Consider the following 18777-nt stretch of genomic DNA (forward strand, 5'->3'; position numbering starts at 1 on the left):
GCCTTTGTTAGAGGAGTCTACGAGGCTTGAACAAATGGAAGATTTCAGAGAATTGAAATAGAAGTGTTCTATAAAGTCTAGTAATTGATTATGCAAGTTGCGTCATTTTGTCCGTATCCGATTAAAATACCAAGCCAGAAGAAGGGGCATGTTGTGATGTTCATGAAGACCGAGAAAGAAATATAAGTTTGTTGGCTGAAACCTTAAAAAATAGGAAGCCAACTGAAGCCAACCCATCAATTTTGACACTTGTCAAAGAGTTATAACTCTGAAAAATTAAATAGTTATTGATTCTTTTGATATTTTTTGAACTCATGTTTATGATTTGATTTGATTGTGAGTCTGAATTAAGTGGCAATATTTTATAAAATTCTTTCATTCTTTGATCCCTATAATAAGAGAAAAGGGAAAAACATTTTCAAACAGGACAGTTTCAAGTGTGAAAGGTCCTTGAAGCTTGTGAGACTCATTATGCTCTATTGGAGAAAAGGAATAAGCAATGCCAGAACATGAAGTATTCCACGATCTTGAAGTAGATGGTCCAAGAGAACAGAATGAATGAAGAATGAAACTTATAAAATTTCCTTGTGACGTTGTCAATTACCCATCAAGAAGAAGATGATCTCATTATTCAGAAGGGGGACATATTACAACTTGTATAAAATGCAAGACATTTTGTTAGAAAAATTAGGCACTTAAGTGTTTATGACAATGTGAAGAGACGCCTTCAAACTACTTGACAACACTACTATGTAGTGACACGAGAATGAGAACATTCAAGTTATGATATGTTGGGAACAAAGAGATCCAAGAGTACCCACTTTGGGGCATAACCAGAAACCCATATCATGTTGGGATGACAAGATTCAGATCAAGAAGATATTGAGAATGAGCCTCACAACTTGAAGTGTTAGGGGCAGACCGTGAATTTGAGCAGAGCTTACCTTGTAAAGCAAATCAACTGAGCATTGATCAATGGCAGAGTCCTGGAAGAACAACTCTGAAAGTATAATTGAGCCAAGGACGGAAATGGGGCAACACAGTCGTATTTCTTACTATAGCAAGATGTTGAGAGAGAAAACACTTTCTCCGAAATAAAGAAAGAAAACAAAGACGACAAGAAGAAGATCAGAGGGCTTGTCAAAGATGCAAGTTGGAAACCGTGAGTTGCTACACGAGCATATGAAGTAGACCCTTGAAAGAATGATCAAATAGAAGAAGATCAAGCTCACCACTCTGGAGCCAAGTGAAAATTGATTCAACATTTATGCATTCATGAAAACATCATTTGCATAAAAGAAAATGCATTACACTGATACATTTAATTGCATTAGTGTTTCATGCATAAATACATGATTTTGATAGATCTTCCCGTGAAAAGAGAAGATTCATGATGTCAAAAGCCCGACAAGTTTGAAGGGAAAATTTCCAACCTCAAACGCAAGGAGTTACATTTAGAGAGGCATACCCTGAAGAATTGAGAGGTCTAATCCACAGAAGAAGCATTACTCTGAAGTGATGATCATCAGATATAGAAGAAAAACAAAGATTTTTGTGTATAAAGAAGTGAATCGATCGATTGGAAAGACTTGCACACATGAGATTGGAGCAAGTCAATCTTAAGCCTTCACCGAAGAGCAGTGAAGCAAACCATCCATAAGACCTTCGGGTAAGATGTTTTCAAAAGAATTTGAAAATAAAAAATGATGTTTTAAGAAGATGGAATTTTTGAAAACGAAGAATGCGATTTTCAAAATTTCACAATTTATAAGTCCTTCGGGCCATCAGTAAGTCTTTCGAGCATAATGCTTAAATCCTTCGGGTCATCTGTAAGCCTTTAGAGCAAGATGATAAGTCCTTCGGGCCATCCGTAAAACCTTCGGGTAAGATGTTTTCAAAAGAATTTGAAAATGAAAAAAATGATGTTTTGAGAAGATGAAATTTTTGAAAACAAAGAATGTGATTTTCAAAATTTCACAATTTATAAGTCCTTCGGGCCATCAATAAGTCTTTCGAGCATGATGCTTAAATCCTTCAGGTCATCTGTAAGCCTTTAGAGCAAGATGATAAGTCCTTCGGGCCATCCATAAAACCTTCGGGTAGGATGTTTTTACATGAATTTGAAAATGAAACTTATGTTTTAAGAAGATGAAATTTTTGAAAACGAAGAATGTGATTTTCAAAATTTTATAATCAGTAAGTCTTTCGAGCATGATGATAAATCCTTCGGGTCATCCATAAGACCTTCGGGTAGGATATTTTCACACCAAGATGATAAGTCCTTCGGGCCATTTTAAGCCTTCTCGGAATAGTGTTGGAGCAAGCCATCAAATCATCAGATCTGGGAGGAAATCGAACGTTCTCGAGTATAAAGACGCAAATCAATTGATTAAAAGGAAATGAGCACGAAGAGTCATTAATCAATTCAAGGTCCTAGGAAGAGAGAGGTTCAGATGGCAGTCGAGTCCAAGAAGATTCTCATATCTTGTTGTTGCGAGACAAGCTCCCTCAAGAGAAATAAATTCTCAAAGATTCCCTTAAATTTTAAATTTTTCGAGTATAATGTTTTTCAAATTTGTAAGCATACATTAATGAGTGGCAACGTTTGTTTTTCAGGTTTAACCTTCGAAGTTGAGCCTTCATGAAAGAATAGTGAAGAATAATCAAACCATAAGATTGTTCGAGTTCTACTCCCTGAAGCAAGAGGGAGCGAACCCGTAGGCAGAAGATTGTTCGAGTTTTACTCCCTGAAGCAAGAGGGAGCAAACCCGTAGACAGAAGATTGTTTGAGTTCTACTCCTTGAAGCAAGAGGGAGCGAACCCGCTGGTAGAAGATTATTCGAGTTCTACCCCCTGAAGCAAGAGGGAGCGAACCCGTAAGCAGAAGATTATTCGAGTTCTACTCCCTGAAGCAATAGGGAGCAAACCCATTTTTAGAAGATTGTTCGAGTTCCTTAATCCCGGAACAAGAGGGAGCGGACCCGTCATTTGAAGATTTTTCAAGTTTCATTTATCCTGAAGTAACAGTGGAGTGCTTTAATCTTTTGAAGTTCTCAAGACTGGACAAACTCGATCATCTTTTGATCTTTGCTCTATTCTCGTTACACGACAATGAGCAAAGAGGGGCAGCTGTAGATGCTCGTTTTTGTCCGGGGTTAAGTCGGAGTAGATCCGAGCAATGACAGGCCTAAAGAACCCAATTCGTTGAAGGCCCAGTTCAAGCCTAATGACCCAGCATTGTTATCATCCAAGCTTCCAGTCCGTGAAGTCTTGGAAAACTGAAAAATGGTTATCAGGAGTTAAAAAAAACTGTAAATGGAGTGAGGGGCAGTTTTTATTGATTAAGAACAGAACAGAAAAGGGGGGAGAAAGAGAAAAAGGACACAGCAAAAAAAAAACAAGAAAGAAACGAGCAAGAAGATTATAGACACAAAAAAAGAAAGGGGGGAGATTACACAGAAAAAAAGGGAGAAAAGAGGAGAAGATTGAACGGAGGAACGAACAATCAAATCCTCCATTATTGATTTTTGCAGTGAAGAGCGAAAGGAAAGAACATTGTACTATATTTTCATCAAAGGAAACATAGGAGTTCCCTATTTTAGCGAACCAAAGTAACATAGAATTAAAAAGGTATTTATTTTTAGTTTCCATTCTCTATCGCTTTTATAATGTTATTGTGTGTGCCTATGTTTTGAATTGAAACCAAGTCAAAAGCGTAAAGGAATAGTAGTATGTTTACCTTAGGAATTGGGGCCATTTCCAGGGCCATGGTTACATCATTAGGTAGAAGATTGTTAACTTAGTATCTTTGGGTGATTTAGGAAATTTTGTTAGAAAGAGTAATCTAAAAAATGTATATTTTGAAAATGTTAGAAACGAAACTTGTCCATTGAAATGAAAGCTATGATGAAATTGTTTACCTTCTTCGTCGATAGATTTACTTCCATTGTTGGGGCTTTTGAGCGATAGAGGGTCGTGGTGGCCGTTTTGCTTCGGTTGGGGTCTCGTTCGGGCTGTCATAGAACATAAGTGTTGTGTTCTTTAGATTAAGGATTCTTTCGTGGTGGTTTGGGTACGAGTGGCCGTGAATATGGTGGCTGAGATTTTGATCAAACGTGGGTAAGGGTTAGTAAAGAGGGAAGAGGAATGGCAATCGGTCTCCTTTTCTGGTCTGTAGCTTGCGTGATAATGAGAGGGGGAAGAGTTGAAGAAGAAGAGTGAATAGTGAGGCAAGGTGTACACGTGAATTGGGTTTAGTCTAGGTTTAGTGTAAAATAGGTTTTATATCATAGCTTTTGGGTAAATTAATATTTAGCCATCGAATTTTTATGATAATTTTCTCTTGTGCCCTTGTACTGTAGTTGTATATCTACACTTTAGTCACCTTTGGACTATTTTAGAATTTTTATCTTTTTGTTGTTTGTCCTGATTTTGACGTTTTCCTAAATTTTGATTGTAGTTATAATTTTCGGGTTATTTAGGTTTAGCTCCTTCATAGTTATTTTTTAATCCTTGTTATAATTCGAATTATATGTCTAATTTTCATTTTATTTAATTTAGTCCTTAGTTAAATTTGTGAATAATTTGAATCTAACCCCTGATTATTTTGTTATTCTAATTTAGTTTCCTTTTTAGATCTATTTAGCCAAACTTTAAAAATCATTTTATTATATTGTACATACAGCAACAGAGCATTATTTACATGTCACAATGCATGTGTTTATTGCACGTGTCACTTTATATTATATATTATGTATACATTTTTGATAACTTATGCATATTATTTAATATAGAAAACTATCTTGTTATAAAAATCGTGAGCGCATGTGCTTTGAATGTAGTCATTTAATGCTATAATACACATATGCACGTGCTTCAATGATGATTTAAACTGTTGTTCTTCAATTATTTTAGAATTTAGTATTGATGATGGTTAATTCTTATTGTTTTTAAAATTATTAGTGTGTTCATCTTTCTAGATTACATTCTAATGTTGTCAGTATGCCATGGACTTGCTTGTATATAGCCATTTGTAATTATCTGTAAATACATCATTTCACATGATTTGCATGATAACCTCATGGGCATAACTCGACCATACGACATAATTGGCTTAAGGGTAATACACTTTTAATTTAAATCGTTTTTAGCGGGCTGTCTTAACTGATTAGAGGTCCGTTTCTAACAATTTTAAATTAAAAGTGTATCACATCAGTGACACCAAAGAAATTTATTTATCACTTTAAAATTTAGGAACGAAAGAAAAGGAAATGTTCGGTTATTTAAATTTATCGAGAAAAGGTTGTTATAGCTTTTAAGATCTGGTCTCGATATTTGTAAATAATCGAACATTCTTTATCTTTCTAAAACGACTTGGTAATTTTAATTTAATTCATTTGAGTGCTTTTGAATGTTTCAAATTTACATTTTTATTTTATAGGATCAAAAATCAAAATAAATTTGAATTTGTAAAATTCATTGCAAAGACGTTAATTAATCGACTAGGTACCGATTTAGGGCGTTGTGGGGGTGCTAATCCTTCCCCACACGTAACCGATTCCCGAACTCATTTTTGGTAACGCAGACCTCAATTTGTTGTTTTAATTAAAATTAATTTTTATTTAAAATGACAAAGCATTTTTGGGTGCCCAATCACACCCTAATCAAAGATTGGTGGCGACTCTTTGAATCGTATTTTTCGATCGTAAAAGAAATTCAAAATTTTTCGAAACGAGAGGTTTTTTAAATCGCATTTGTTTTTAAATTAAAAATCAATTGAAATATATAAGTTAAAAATTGATGTAGTTTTATAAATCTCACCTTTTCACCTTTCAAGAAAAAATCGTTTCGACACCTTTTGCATCGGAAGCGAGAATCAAACCGTTTGACAAATGCCCTATTTCTGTAAATGTATAATGTCTGGTTTTTAGTTATCAATCTGTTCCCCTAGAACTCCGGTTAATTTTCACTAGATACCAAAGTTTGCCACTCTTACATTTCATATGGTTCAGTGTATTGAACTGCTAAAGAGTGGCAGAGTGGTACCACAGTGACTATTATCTGGTAGCAGTGACACCAGCCACCACGGCATGAACAAATTCCACATCAAGTCCCAAGATCTACATTCTTTCAACATGCAAGTTTAGAAACGGATCATGTCCTTAACTTTCTTCATGTAATGGGATTGAGATTATGAAAGTGCAGGTGATGGACAACCATAATTCTTAATTTTAGTTAAACTCTCATGCCTATGCAGTGAAGCACAAATCAAACATGCTTCTTATTTTTTTGGCATTTTAATCTGGAAATTAGAAGAATAGTTTGGTAACCTTGATGGGTTAGGTGAATGGCTGAGTAATTCTGTGATTTGAAATTAGGGTTTGTGAATTTATGTAATGGGCGAAAAACCAGATTGACACTTTCAAGTAGAATGTGCTCTAACGTTGAGCTGAGCTGAGCTGAGTACTTCCATAATTATCATCAATCCAAACTTAAGGAGACGAACTAGCATTCAAGTGGTATTTATGCCATTCAGGTATTAACATAGCATTAACTTTGGTAGACCAGCTTAAACTGTGTTCCATAACTTTTAAAAGGCAATGCAACATCCAGGTTTATTTGGATTCCTTAATGAATCCAATCCATTTACTTATCCTTGGTCATAAGGGTATTTTGGACATTTTTATGCTCAATGTTCTTCCTTCATTTCAAAGCTTGAGGTTATCCATTCATTTCTGGCTTTGTGATATTCTTTAATCATTTCCATTATAGGGGTATTTTGGTCATCTTACAGATTCAGTGTATTTCAATCATTTCCTTCCATTCTGTCTTATTTTTTAATTCCAACTTATCATTTATTTCAGGACTTTCAAATAATTCAGACAAAAGAGCACCCTCGATAATTTATTCTTCAGGTATTTACTCATATCTCGGAGATTTTCAGGTTAAAAGTCTTTCAAGACATTACTAACGAATTATTAGGAATTTTCCATACAAAAGTAGGATCTCAACCATTAAATCAGTAATTTATCGGTTTAATTACAAATTCTCAGGTTACATGCTCGTTCAGAGTCAACTTGGATTATTTTTACCTCTCAAGGGTATTTTCGTAATTTCATAACTAGATAATTTCGGTATTATCTCTTAACGAAAATAATATAATTTGGAAATCCTATAATTAATTGTTTTCCCGAACCTTCTCTGATCTTGAAATGATTACTTAACAGACTTTTAGTATCATGTATAAACCCTCTTGGGGTTAAAAACCGGTTATCCAAAATTTTCAAGTAAAACTAACATTTCTTATGCGCATCAGTAGTTATATCGAATCAATATGTCTTTTCAGAGTTATTAACCAACTTCCAGGGACAATTTTTGTCATCCTACAACATAAGAGTATTTTCATAATTTTACCATACCGGAGTATTCTCATAATTTTCCATCCAAGTACCTTTAACATTTAACCTTTGATGATATAAAATATAAGTTACAAATCCAGTGCTGATATCTTTATCACTAATCTCAAACTTGTAATTTAATTCTAACAATTCCTCAATATCTTATAATAGTCATTCGATCCGTATTCAGTTACAGAATTTCTACCACATTCATATCGAGTGAATAAATTATTCAACTCTATAAAAGTGACCAACATTATCTTATTCATATATTTACCAATATCAACATGTTCCATAAAGCATAAAGAGATAGTAAAGTATTACCTCGATTTTTGTGCCATACTGATCGACCATATAAATTTCATTCGAACGCCTTTGATCTTTAATTCAACTTCCAATATTTCTCTCGGATGCATATCAACAGAAATTACATCAAAAACGGAGCTTAATTGAGATAAACGGATCGAATCGGGTGATTAATCAGTGAAAAATAACTTACTGGGTTTGAATTTGGCGAAACGGCCTCAAAATCGGAACATCAACAAAACCCAAAATATTAGTCTTAACTTCCAGCTCACCAACTTGATTTCTAGCTTCCAATCTTTTTCTCACGAACACGGACCATCCACCGTACAAATACAACTTCAAATAATTTTTCTTGCCATAAAAATAACTTATTATAATTGAAATAATATATTAAAATCTAAATAATAATTTATGGGCCTAATTTAATATTTAGCTAACAAGGTTAGGGACTAAATTAATCTTATTAAAACTATTAAAACAAAAACATAACTATATGGAAACTAGAAAACAAGGTTAAGTTCTTACCATTCTTGGATGACTAACTTGGTGATTTCCTTTTTTTCCTTTCTTTCCCAGTTCTTTCCTTTCCTTATTATAACTTTTCTTTGAGGCCCGTCACCAACCCAATCGTAGGAATTGCAATGGTATTTGGAGTGAAGGAAAATCTAGAGGGAAATAAGAAAATTTTATATATTAAAAAATGGATAGAAACTGGAAACCCCCCCTTGGAGTGGATGCAAATTCGTCACCAGTTCCAATTCCAGGTTTGAGTTTGGGTGTTTCACTATATAATACCTCATGATGGACTGAATCAATGGTATAAACTCTGTCACTCGTTTCATCTCCATATTGATAGTTGGTCGAACTATTCTCATATGAAAATCGACCAAATCCTGTTTCTTACTGCTCTTGAGGATGATGATAGTTCACATTTGATGTACTCAAGTTATGGTCTTGAAGCATCGACCTGAAACTAGTCTCACGCGTCTCCCCACGGAGCAAAGCTTGGTTACAATCCATGACTTGAAGCTTATCGTTCTCCTGGAAAACAACCGAACTACCCGAAACCGATGAGATCGAATCCATTGAAGACCTTGTTGCAGCTGCTGTTTTGATATCAGCCATTTTAGTCACCCAACCGAAGCTTCCAGAACTATTGTTTAACCCAGAAGATAAAGAAGATGAACCGGCTGTCCTCGATGAATCCCACCAATTTGTTCATGAGTTAAACTCATCTGCCATAGCCAAAAAAAACTAATCTGTTGATGCCTTATGGTTGAATAAAATAATAATAAGAATTATTTATTTTCAATCCTTTCTTCAATCATTCACCCCTCCATCACTTCATATTATTTTATTATATGAACGGAGATTGTTGTTGGAGAATGACAAATCAATACATTTCTTTAATTGATTTCAAGCTTTGGTGGACACAAAAGCTGGCCGAAAATGAGCTGAAAACATTGGGTTCCAACCATAGTTGCATTATCCTTACTTAAAAAAATATATCTCTTATGGAGTGACCTTCAATTGTTTAATAAAATAATAGTATAATACAACAATTATTTGCCAACCAAATTTTATATCCTCACATATTTTAAACTAAAGTAAATCTAACCCCATATTGGGGTGTGACAAGACAGATTTGAAATCCATTATTAAGTTCTATATTAGTATAGAAGTTGACTTGAGATTGGAATCTGATCAATTATCCCAAATTCTAAAAATTTAGAAAAGGGGAAGGAAAAAGGGAATATGGGGGGCATTCCAAGAATTGAGTCTCACACCTGAAGCGAGAATCAGTATGTTCTAATGTTTGAATCCTAACTTGGTGCTTAAGGCAATGGTTAAAGGTGAGCTTATTGGATGATTAGGAAGTTCTTGAATTATCGGGTTAGTGTCTTGTCCTGATAACCTTTTATTTCCGGGACTCTGCATACTGAATGCTCGAATATTATTTTGTTGCAAGCAGTGTAGGCGGTATCTACTTTAGTCTTTAGCTGCTAATGCCGTTTGGTTTCTCTACTAAGGATCCAAAACTAATCAGACATTGACCAAGCTTTGTGCCGTTGTTCACCACTGCACAAAAGAGAAGGAAATTAGAGTTTGTGTGCTTTTTAGCTTTCCCATTAACTAGTGTTTCTTTCCGTAATCATTTATTTAGGCCTTCTCCAAACAATTAGTACTTTGAAAATTGACTTGGTCCAGTTTCTTCTTGCCTAATTAAAAAAGGAGAAATTATAAAAAAAAGGGGGCATTCCGAGAATCGAACTCGGGACCTCTCGCACCCAAAGCGAGAATCATACCACTAGACCAAATGCCCAATTTGTTAATTGTAATGTTGGTGAACTACTATAGTGGTCTAATTTTCAAGAATAGTGTGTACTTTCTTTGTTTATTGATGAATCTCTTACCAACTAAATTGTTTGTGAGCTATTTTTGTTCATTGAAATGGCATTGATTGAATCTGTTTTGATCTTCATCTAAAGGCATTGAGGCATTCCGAGAATCAAACACAGGACCTCTTGCACCGGAAGCGAGAATCAAACCACTAGACCAAATGCCTTATTTCTGTAAATGTATAATGTCTGATTTTTAGTTATCAATCTGTTTATCCTAGAACTCCGGTTAATGTTGACTAGAGACCAAAGTTTGCCACTCTTACATTTCACATGGTACAGTGTATGGAACTGCAAAAGAGTGGCATAGTGGTTCCACATTGACTATTATCGGGTAGCAGCGACCGCGGCTTGAACAAATTCCACATCAAGTTCCCAAGATCTACATTCTTTCTACAGGCAAGTTTAGAAACGGATCATGTCCCCAACTTTCTTCATGTAATGGGATGGAGATTATGAAAGTGCAGGTGATGGACAACCAGAATTCTTAATTTTAGTTCAACTCTCATGCATATGCAGTGGAGCACAAATCAAGCATGCTTATTTTATTTTAATTTTGGGCATTTTAATCTGGAAATTAGAAGAGTAGTTTGGTGACCCTGATGGGTTAGGTGAATGGCCGAGTAATTCTGTGTTTGGAAAATTAGGGTTTGTGAATTCATTATGTAATGGGCGAAAAACCAAACTGATACTTTCAAGTAGAAATTAAGGATCCTCTCATTTCACTACTGATTATTTACCAAAGTATAAAAAGCTAGACCCTTGCTTTGACCATATCGCGACTAAAAGATAAAAATGATGGAATCTTTAAATATGAAAGATTAGATCACTGAATTGTTTTTTTAATCATGATAAAATTAATAGAATGTACGAGTTTTAGGGACTAAAAATGTTATTATACCATATCACAATAATGGGGTGATTTGCTTATGACATTTTTTAATGGGTAAAGTACACAATAATCACTAAACTAAGCCGAAATGATCTTTTAAGTTACTAAACTAACAAAAATCATAAAGTGGACATTAAACTTTTCATTTTGTTATAAAATGGGAATCACGTGATTAACTGTCGTTATTTGTTGTTAATCGTGATGACGTCACACATTAAATTTAATGGACAATATGTAGACTTATCAATTATAACTAAAAATTTTATTTTGATATTTTCTAATATTTTTAGGTAATATATTTTAAAAAAAAACAAAAAAAAACTATAATATAATATTCATGCTTTTTAAAACTATAGCTTTGGGAAAATTTTACAATTCTTAAAATTTTTAATAAAATCCTTTATATTTCTTTTTACTTATATTTTCACCTTTTGTGTCACCTATAATAAAATTTAAAAATTAAGATTTTGTATTTCTTATGATAATAACGAACTTATTCTTTTCCCTTTTAAAAATTCTGTGAAAGTTATAGTGTTTTCAAACATTTACCTGGAGATCATGACTAGAAATGAAACACGTGTCTTGTCTTAATTTTGTAACTAAAACAATTAATATTCATTTTGTAATATTTGAAAGTTTAATATCCAAAATATAATTTTATCATAGTTTAGTAGCCATTTGTATACTTTATCCTTTGTAATTGAGTGATCTGTTATAATTTTTAGGGGTTGTTTGTTCGGGGAATGTGGGATTCTCATGGAAATGGAATCTACATTCCTCCGTTTGACTGGCTGGGAATGTCATTCACGGTATTATTTTATTACCAATAGTATATTTTTGGGGTATATTACCGAGAATGTCATTACCCCATTCTCTTAGGTATTGTTGGATTACCGGCGTTTTGGACTAAAATGTCTTTAAATTTTTTTTTCCAAAAATATCCTTCTTCTGTCATTGAATAATAAAAATTCTACAAATGTTAAATTATAAATTTATCCTTAAACTATTTTAGATTTACAAAAAAATATATAATTAAAATTTTATATGAAGTTTAGGGGTTAAAATAAAATTTTACCTTTTCATTAAACCTTTTTATATTTTCAATTTTGTAAAAATAAATTATAAAAATTTTATGAATTAAAATTTTTTAAAGAAAATATATAATTATTTTTCAACTTGTTAAAAAAAAAATATATAATAATGACAATTTGATCAAATATATATTCCAATAATTTTTTATTCCTTTAACCAAACACGATAATTTTACATTCCTGCTAAACCAACCAAAACAAAATACAACATTCTCAATAATCTTATTCCATGATAATTTTTTATTCCCATTTATTCTATAAACCAAACGCAACTTTAGAAAAACATTTGACTAGCCTGTTAGTGACCTGTAGTGTATTTTACCCTAAAAAAATAGTGTAGGGCTTATGTTGCCTTGATTAGTATGTGGACTCTATTTTGACCAAAGTGTCGAAAACCCGTTTCCTTGAACTACCTGATCCAGCGAGATATCGGAAATAATCTAACCACTGATCGCCTGTGTATGGAGCTTTACGAGTTGTCGTTTTCAAGCTGTGTACAGTCGAATGATTTATATTTTCTCAGCAGTAAGTAAAAGTACATCGCTTGATGATTTTTCAGTTTTTATTGTATTTTTAGAATTTTTAAGATTTTTTTAATGACCCTATTTGAGCCCATGGTTAGGTTAACTCTAGTGAAATTAGGTTAAAATGTCCCCATTTGTTCCGGCATTGAACCTAATTTTATCATTTATTTATTCATAGAACTATTTTGTGAGGAAACTTGTCAGAAAACAGATCTGAAATTCATTATTAAGTTCTATTATATTATTGAAGTTGACTTGAGGTCGGAATCTGATAAGCTATTTCAAGTTGTAAAAATTCAGAAAAGGGGGAAAAAAAGGTTTTTTTGTGTGTGTTGTGGGGGTGGGGGGGGGGATTTCCGAGAACTGAACTCAGGTACTCTCACACCCGGAGCGAGAATCATACCACTAGACCAAATGCCCAATCTTTGATAATAAACATGATTAGGTTTTAGGTAACATATTTTCTTCAAGATCCTGATGAATTTTGATATGTTGATGCTAACCTTGTCAGCATGTTGTTCTGATGTTTGAATATTAACTTGGTGCTGAAGCTAATGGTCAAATATGAGCTTATTGGATGATTAGGGAGTTATTGATTGATCGGTAACTTTAGTCTTTACCTGCTAAAGCCGTTTAGTTATTCTAGTAAGGATCCAAAATGAATCCGGCATTGACCAAGCTTTATACCTTTGTTCATCACTTTGTTTAGTGTAGTCACTGCACAAAACAGAAGAAATTTGGATTTTGTGGACATTCGGCTTTCCCGTTAACTAGTTTTTCTTTCCGTAAACATTTATTTAAAACGTCAACAAGCAGGAAGACTTTATTTAATTAACTTTTGCAACTCATAGTATATATTATTGTCAGAAAACAATTAAGACTTTGAAAAATGACTTTTTCCAGATTCCTCATGCCTAATGATTTGAGAAAACTAAAAAAGAAGAAGGGCATTCCGAGAATTGAACTTGGGACCTCTCACACCCTAAGCGAGAATCATACCACTAGACCAAATGCCCAATTTGTTGCCAGCTAAAGCCATTCAGTTATTCTAGCAAGGATCTGAACCGAACCCGGCATTGACCAAGCTTTGTACCTTTGTTCACCGCTTTGTTTATTGTAGTCACTGCACAAGAGAGAAGAAAATTGGATTTTATGTCAATTAAAAACCGGACATTCTTGTTAACTTGTTTTTCTTTCCGTAAACATTTATTTAAAATGTCAAGAAGTGGGAAGAATAGCTTCTTATTGTATATGGTCTGGTCAGAAAACAATTAAGAGTTTGAAAAATGACTTTGGTCCAGATTCCTCATGCCTAATGATTTGAGAAAAGCAAAAATATTAGAGGGGCATTCCGCATTCAAAAAATCAAACTCGGGACCTCTCATACCCAAAGCAAGAATCATACCACTAGACCAAATGCACAATTTGTTGCCTATGTTGTTGATAACATCTATTGGAAGCTAATATTCAAGAATAGAGCATACTTTCTTTTTTTACTGATGAATCTCTAATCAACTCAATTGTTTGTGAGCTATTTTTGTGTATTAAAAAAATGTGCAATGCTCTATTTTAAACAGTTTAAAACTTCTGAAACAAGCAGTGGGGCATTCTGAGAATTGAACTCAGAAAATCTTGCCGGGAATGCAAGATAAAAAGAAAAACAGAGGGGCATTCCGAGAATCGAACTCGGGACCTCTCGCACCCAAAGCGAGAATCATACCACTAGACCAAATGCCCATTTGTTGCAATCAGTGTTGATAGCCTGTATTGCTGGCCAATTTTAAAAAATAGTGCATACTTTCTTTGTTTATTGATGAATCTCTGATCAATTCAATCTATTTGTGAGCTTTCTTATTTGTTTAAAAATGTGCATTGCACTAGGTTGGAATCTGGCTTGTGATTAGCACCAGGTTGTCACTTTTTTTCTATATTGTGATTCCATTTGATACTTGTTTGTTGAAATATGAATACACTAGAAGGCAAAACATATATTGTTCATGAATTTCCTAAATTTTATAATTTCTTTTAACCAATTAAGTGTTTGACTGCGGAATTTTTCTGTTCTTTTAATGACCCTGTTTGAGCCTATTGTTAGGATTAACCCTAGTGGGATTATGTTAAAATGTCCCCGTTTGTGCAGGCATTGAACGTAATTTTATTATTTATTTATTTATGTTTCAGTACTTTTTTGTGAGGAATCTTGTTAGAAGACATGTAACCCCTCAGACCGATGCGGATAACCCGATCCGATCTGGAGTGTCACATTAGGGTCACCGGAGCAACCCACTGTAAAAATCTCGAAAAATTTAATTTTTTTTTATTAAAACATGTAACTCATAATTGCTTTATTAGCATTCAGAAATAAAACAGATTTTCAGACTCGTATATAAAACAAAATACAATTACATGCCCCCTAATCACATGTAGCATCCTCTACAAGCAACGCCGGAAGAACTTCCTTATTGATGTCGATAGTTGCACTGATACAATTCTTTTAACCTGCAATGGTGAGTAATAGAGTAAGCTTCGGAAAGCTCAGTAATACAGAACTACCAGGTGATGCTATAGGACATGTAGATAAATGGAAAACCATATAATTTCCTTATTGAATCAAACATATACCGGTTGTCGGAATAATCTAGGGTTCCACTGGTAGTTCATCGAGTAGAATCCATTAAGATCTTAGGTCATAGGAAACATTCATAGTATGACATTTTCATGAGATCGAATAGGATGTGTAGTGTGTTCCAACAGTACGATAAAATCATAGTAGGTACAATAAACGAGTAATAGTTCAGTAAATCATTATAAAATCATAATGAAGTTTCACTTTTGAAACTCATAGTTTAAATCCTTTTCATGTACACCATCCGTAGTTCCTCAAAACTACGTCCATAGGGCTTACCTTAAGCACACAGCAAAAAGGAAGCCACCTAAGGATAGGCTTTGGGCCTGTATCCTTAGGCCCGTAAGTCCATAGGGCTTACCCTAAGCACACGGCAAAAGGGAGCCAACCTAATGGTGCATCTTGGGGCCCGTGAGCCTACCCAAGAGTCACATTAGGTCCGTAATCATCGTTATCATATATCAGTGAAAACCAATAATCATATATCAGTCATAGTCCATAAACCATCACTGGTAAGTCGGTGCATCATAAAACAATAACCATAGATTTTAGTGTACCACATTTCAAAACAGATAAAACAATTATGTAGTACATAGGGAACACACTAGAGGATCCAAGTATTTTTTCAGAGGCATTTTGTAATTATCGGTAAGGATAACATGAAACTCGTGCAATTTGATCGGATTCTAAGAACAAGGTCTTATTGGAGAGAATCGATTACTAACCGATCTAATCAGATATTTAAAGTTGATACTTTAGAATTCCACTATGATTTATGTGCATCAGGAAAGTGTTCAGGAATAACCGGAGTGATTTGAGCTAATAAAAGAGAAACGGAGATTCCAGACATTACAATTCATGTTGATCTATCGGTTTATCGAACTATTCAAACTGAATAACTCTCAGAACTAATGCTTGTCGACTCGTCAATTTATTGCCTTTCCAAGTATTCACTCTTTAATACTAACAATTCTTGTACATAAATCATCTTTGTAATCATTGCTGAATAGATCTTTCTATGGTCTTTATTTCATTTCCACATTTCAACGATATCAGAAAATACAGACGTACTTAATTCATGGTTCATGGCCCATAAAGATAATTCATCATATATATTTATCAGTGTTTCCAAACTCATCCAATCACCTATTAAATCCTCAGTCATTGAGGTTACTTAGTTCGTTTAGCACGCAAGTCTATCCCGGTTACTTCAGAGTTTTCCAGATTAATTCAGACACTTCTAAGTTTCAGATACATGTTTTACTTCCGTTCATTTCACTTTGGTCATATACAAAAATCATTTTGGTATTCGTGATTGATTTATCTCACAAATATCCACTTCTTAATATCGAATGTGCTCTAACGTTGAGCTGAGCTGAGCTGAGTACTTCCATAATTATCATCAATCCAAACTTAAGGAGACGAACTAGCATTCAAGTGGTATTTATGCCATTCAGGTATTAACATAGCATTAACTTTGGTAGACCAGCTTAAACTGTGTTCCATAACTTTTAAAAGGCAATGCAACATCCAGGTTTATTTGGATTCCTTAATGAATCCAATCCATTTACTTATCCTTGGTCATAAGGGTATTTTGGACATTTTTATGCTCAATGTTCTTCCTTCATTTCAAAGCTTGAGGTTATCCATTCATTTCTGGCTTTGTGATATTCTTTAATCATTTCCATTATAGGGGTATTTTGGTCATCTTACAGATTCAGTGTATTTCAATCATTTCCTTCCATTCTGTCTTATTTTTTAATTCCAACTTATCATTTATTTCAGGACTTTCAAATAATTCAGACAAAAGAGCACCCTCGATAATTTATTCTTCAGGTATTTACTCATATCTCGGAGATTTTCAGGTTAAAAGTCTTTCAAGACATTACTAACGAATTATTAGGAATTTTCCATACAAAAGTAGGATCTCAACCATTAAATCAGTAATTTATCGGTTTAATTACAAATTCTCAGGTTACATGCTCGTTCAGAGTCAACTTGGATTATTTTTACCTCTCAAGGGTATTTTCGTAATTTCATAACTAGATAATTTCGGTATTATCTCTTAACGAAAATAATATAATTTGGAAATCCTATAATTAATTGTTTTCCCGAACCTTCTCTGATCTTGAAATGATTACTTAACAGACTTTTAGTATCATGTATAAACCCTCTTGGGGTTAAAAACCGGTTATCCAAAATTTTCAAGTAAAACTAACATTTCTTATGCGCATCAGTAGTTATATCGAATCAATATGTCTTTTCAGAGTTATTAACCAACTTCCAGGGACAATTTTTGTCATCCTACAACATAAGAGTATTTTCATAATTTTACCATACCGGAGTATTCTCATAATTTTCCATCCAAGTACCTTTAACATTTAACCTTTGATGATATAAAATATAAGTTACAAATCCAGTGCTGATATCTTTATCACTAATCTCAAACTTGTAATTTAATTCTAACAATTCCTCAATATCTTATAATAGTCATTCGATCCGTATTCAGTTACAGAATTTCTACCACATTCATATCGAGTGAATAAATTATTCAACTCTATAAAAGTGACCAACATTATCTTATTCATATATTTACCAATATCAACATGTTCCATAAAGCATAAAGAGATAGTAAAGTATTACCTCGATTTTTGTGCCATACTGATCGACCATATAAATTTCATTCGAACGCCTTTGATCTTTAATTCAACTTCCAATATTTCTCTCGGATGCATATCAACAGAAATTACATCAAAAACGGAGCTTAATTGAGATAAACGGATCGAATCGGGTGATTAATCAGTGAAAAATAACTTACTGGGTTTGAATTTGGCGAAACGGCCTCAAAATCGGAACATCAACAAAACCCAAAATATTAGTCTTAACTTCCAGCTCACCAACTTGATTTCTAGCTTCCAATCTTTTTCTCACGAACACGGACCATCCACCGTACAAATACAACTTCAAATAATTTTTCTTGCCATAAAAATAACTTATTATAATTGAAATAATATATTAAAATCTAAATAATAATTTATGGGCCTAATTTAATATTTAGCTAACAAGGTTAGGGACTAAATTAATCTTATTAAAACTATTAAAACAAAAACATAACTATATGGAAACTAGAAAACAAGGTTAAGTTCTTACCATTCTTGGATGACTAACTTGGTGATTTCCTTTTTTTTCCTTTCTTTCCCAGTTCTTTCCTTTCCTTATTATAACTTTTCTTTGAGGCCCGTCACCAACCCAATCGTAGGAATTGCAATGGTATTTGGAGTGAAGGAAAATCTAGAGGGAAATAAGAAAATTTTATATATTAAAAAATGGATAGAAACTGGAAACCCCCCCTTGGAGTGGATGCAAATTCGTCACCAGTTCCAATTCCAGGTTTGAGTTTGGGTGTTTCACTATATAATACCTCATGATGGACTGAATCAATGGTATAAACTCTGTCACTCGTTTCATCTCCATATTGATAGTTGGTCGAACTATTCTCATATGAAAATCGACCAAATCCTGTTTCTTACTGCTCTTGAGGA

General features: G+C 33.6%; 3 non-coding genes across 3 annotated transcripts; all 3 read right to left on the reverse strand.

Annotated features, from left to right (window-relative positions):
• Nucleotides 1-9954: 9954 nt before the first annotated feature.
• On the reverse strand, nucleotides 9955-10026 carry TRNAP-UGG. Its single transcript has one exon. It is a non-coding gene; the product is annotated as a tRNA-Pro (tRNA).
• Nucleotides 10027-13553: 3527 nt separating this feature from the next.
• Nucleotides 13554-13625, reverse strand: TRNAP-AGG. Its single transcript has one exon. It is a non-coding gene; the product is annotated as a tRNA-Pro (tRNA).
• Nucleotides 13626-14274: 649 nt separating this feature from the next.
• TRNAP-UGG lies at nucleotides 14275-14346 on the reverse strand. Its single transcript has one exon. It is a non-coding gene; the product is annotated as a tRNA-Pro (tRNA).
• Nucleotides 14347-18777: the final 4431 nt, after the last annotated feature.

The sequence above is a fragment of the Hibiscus syriacus genome, unplaced genomic scaffold, assembly GCF_006381635.1.
Source record: "Hibiscus syriacus cultivar Baekdansim isolate YM2019G1 unplaced genomic scaffold, ASM638163v2 tig00110831_pilon, whole genome shotgun sequence".
NCBI classification, from domain to species: domain Eukaryota; kingdom Viridiplantae; phylum Streptophyta; class Magnoliopsida; order Malvales; family Malvaceae; genus Hibiscus; species Hibiscus syriacus.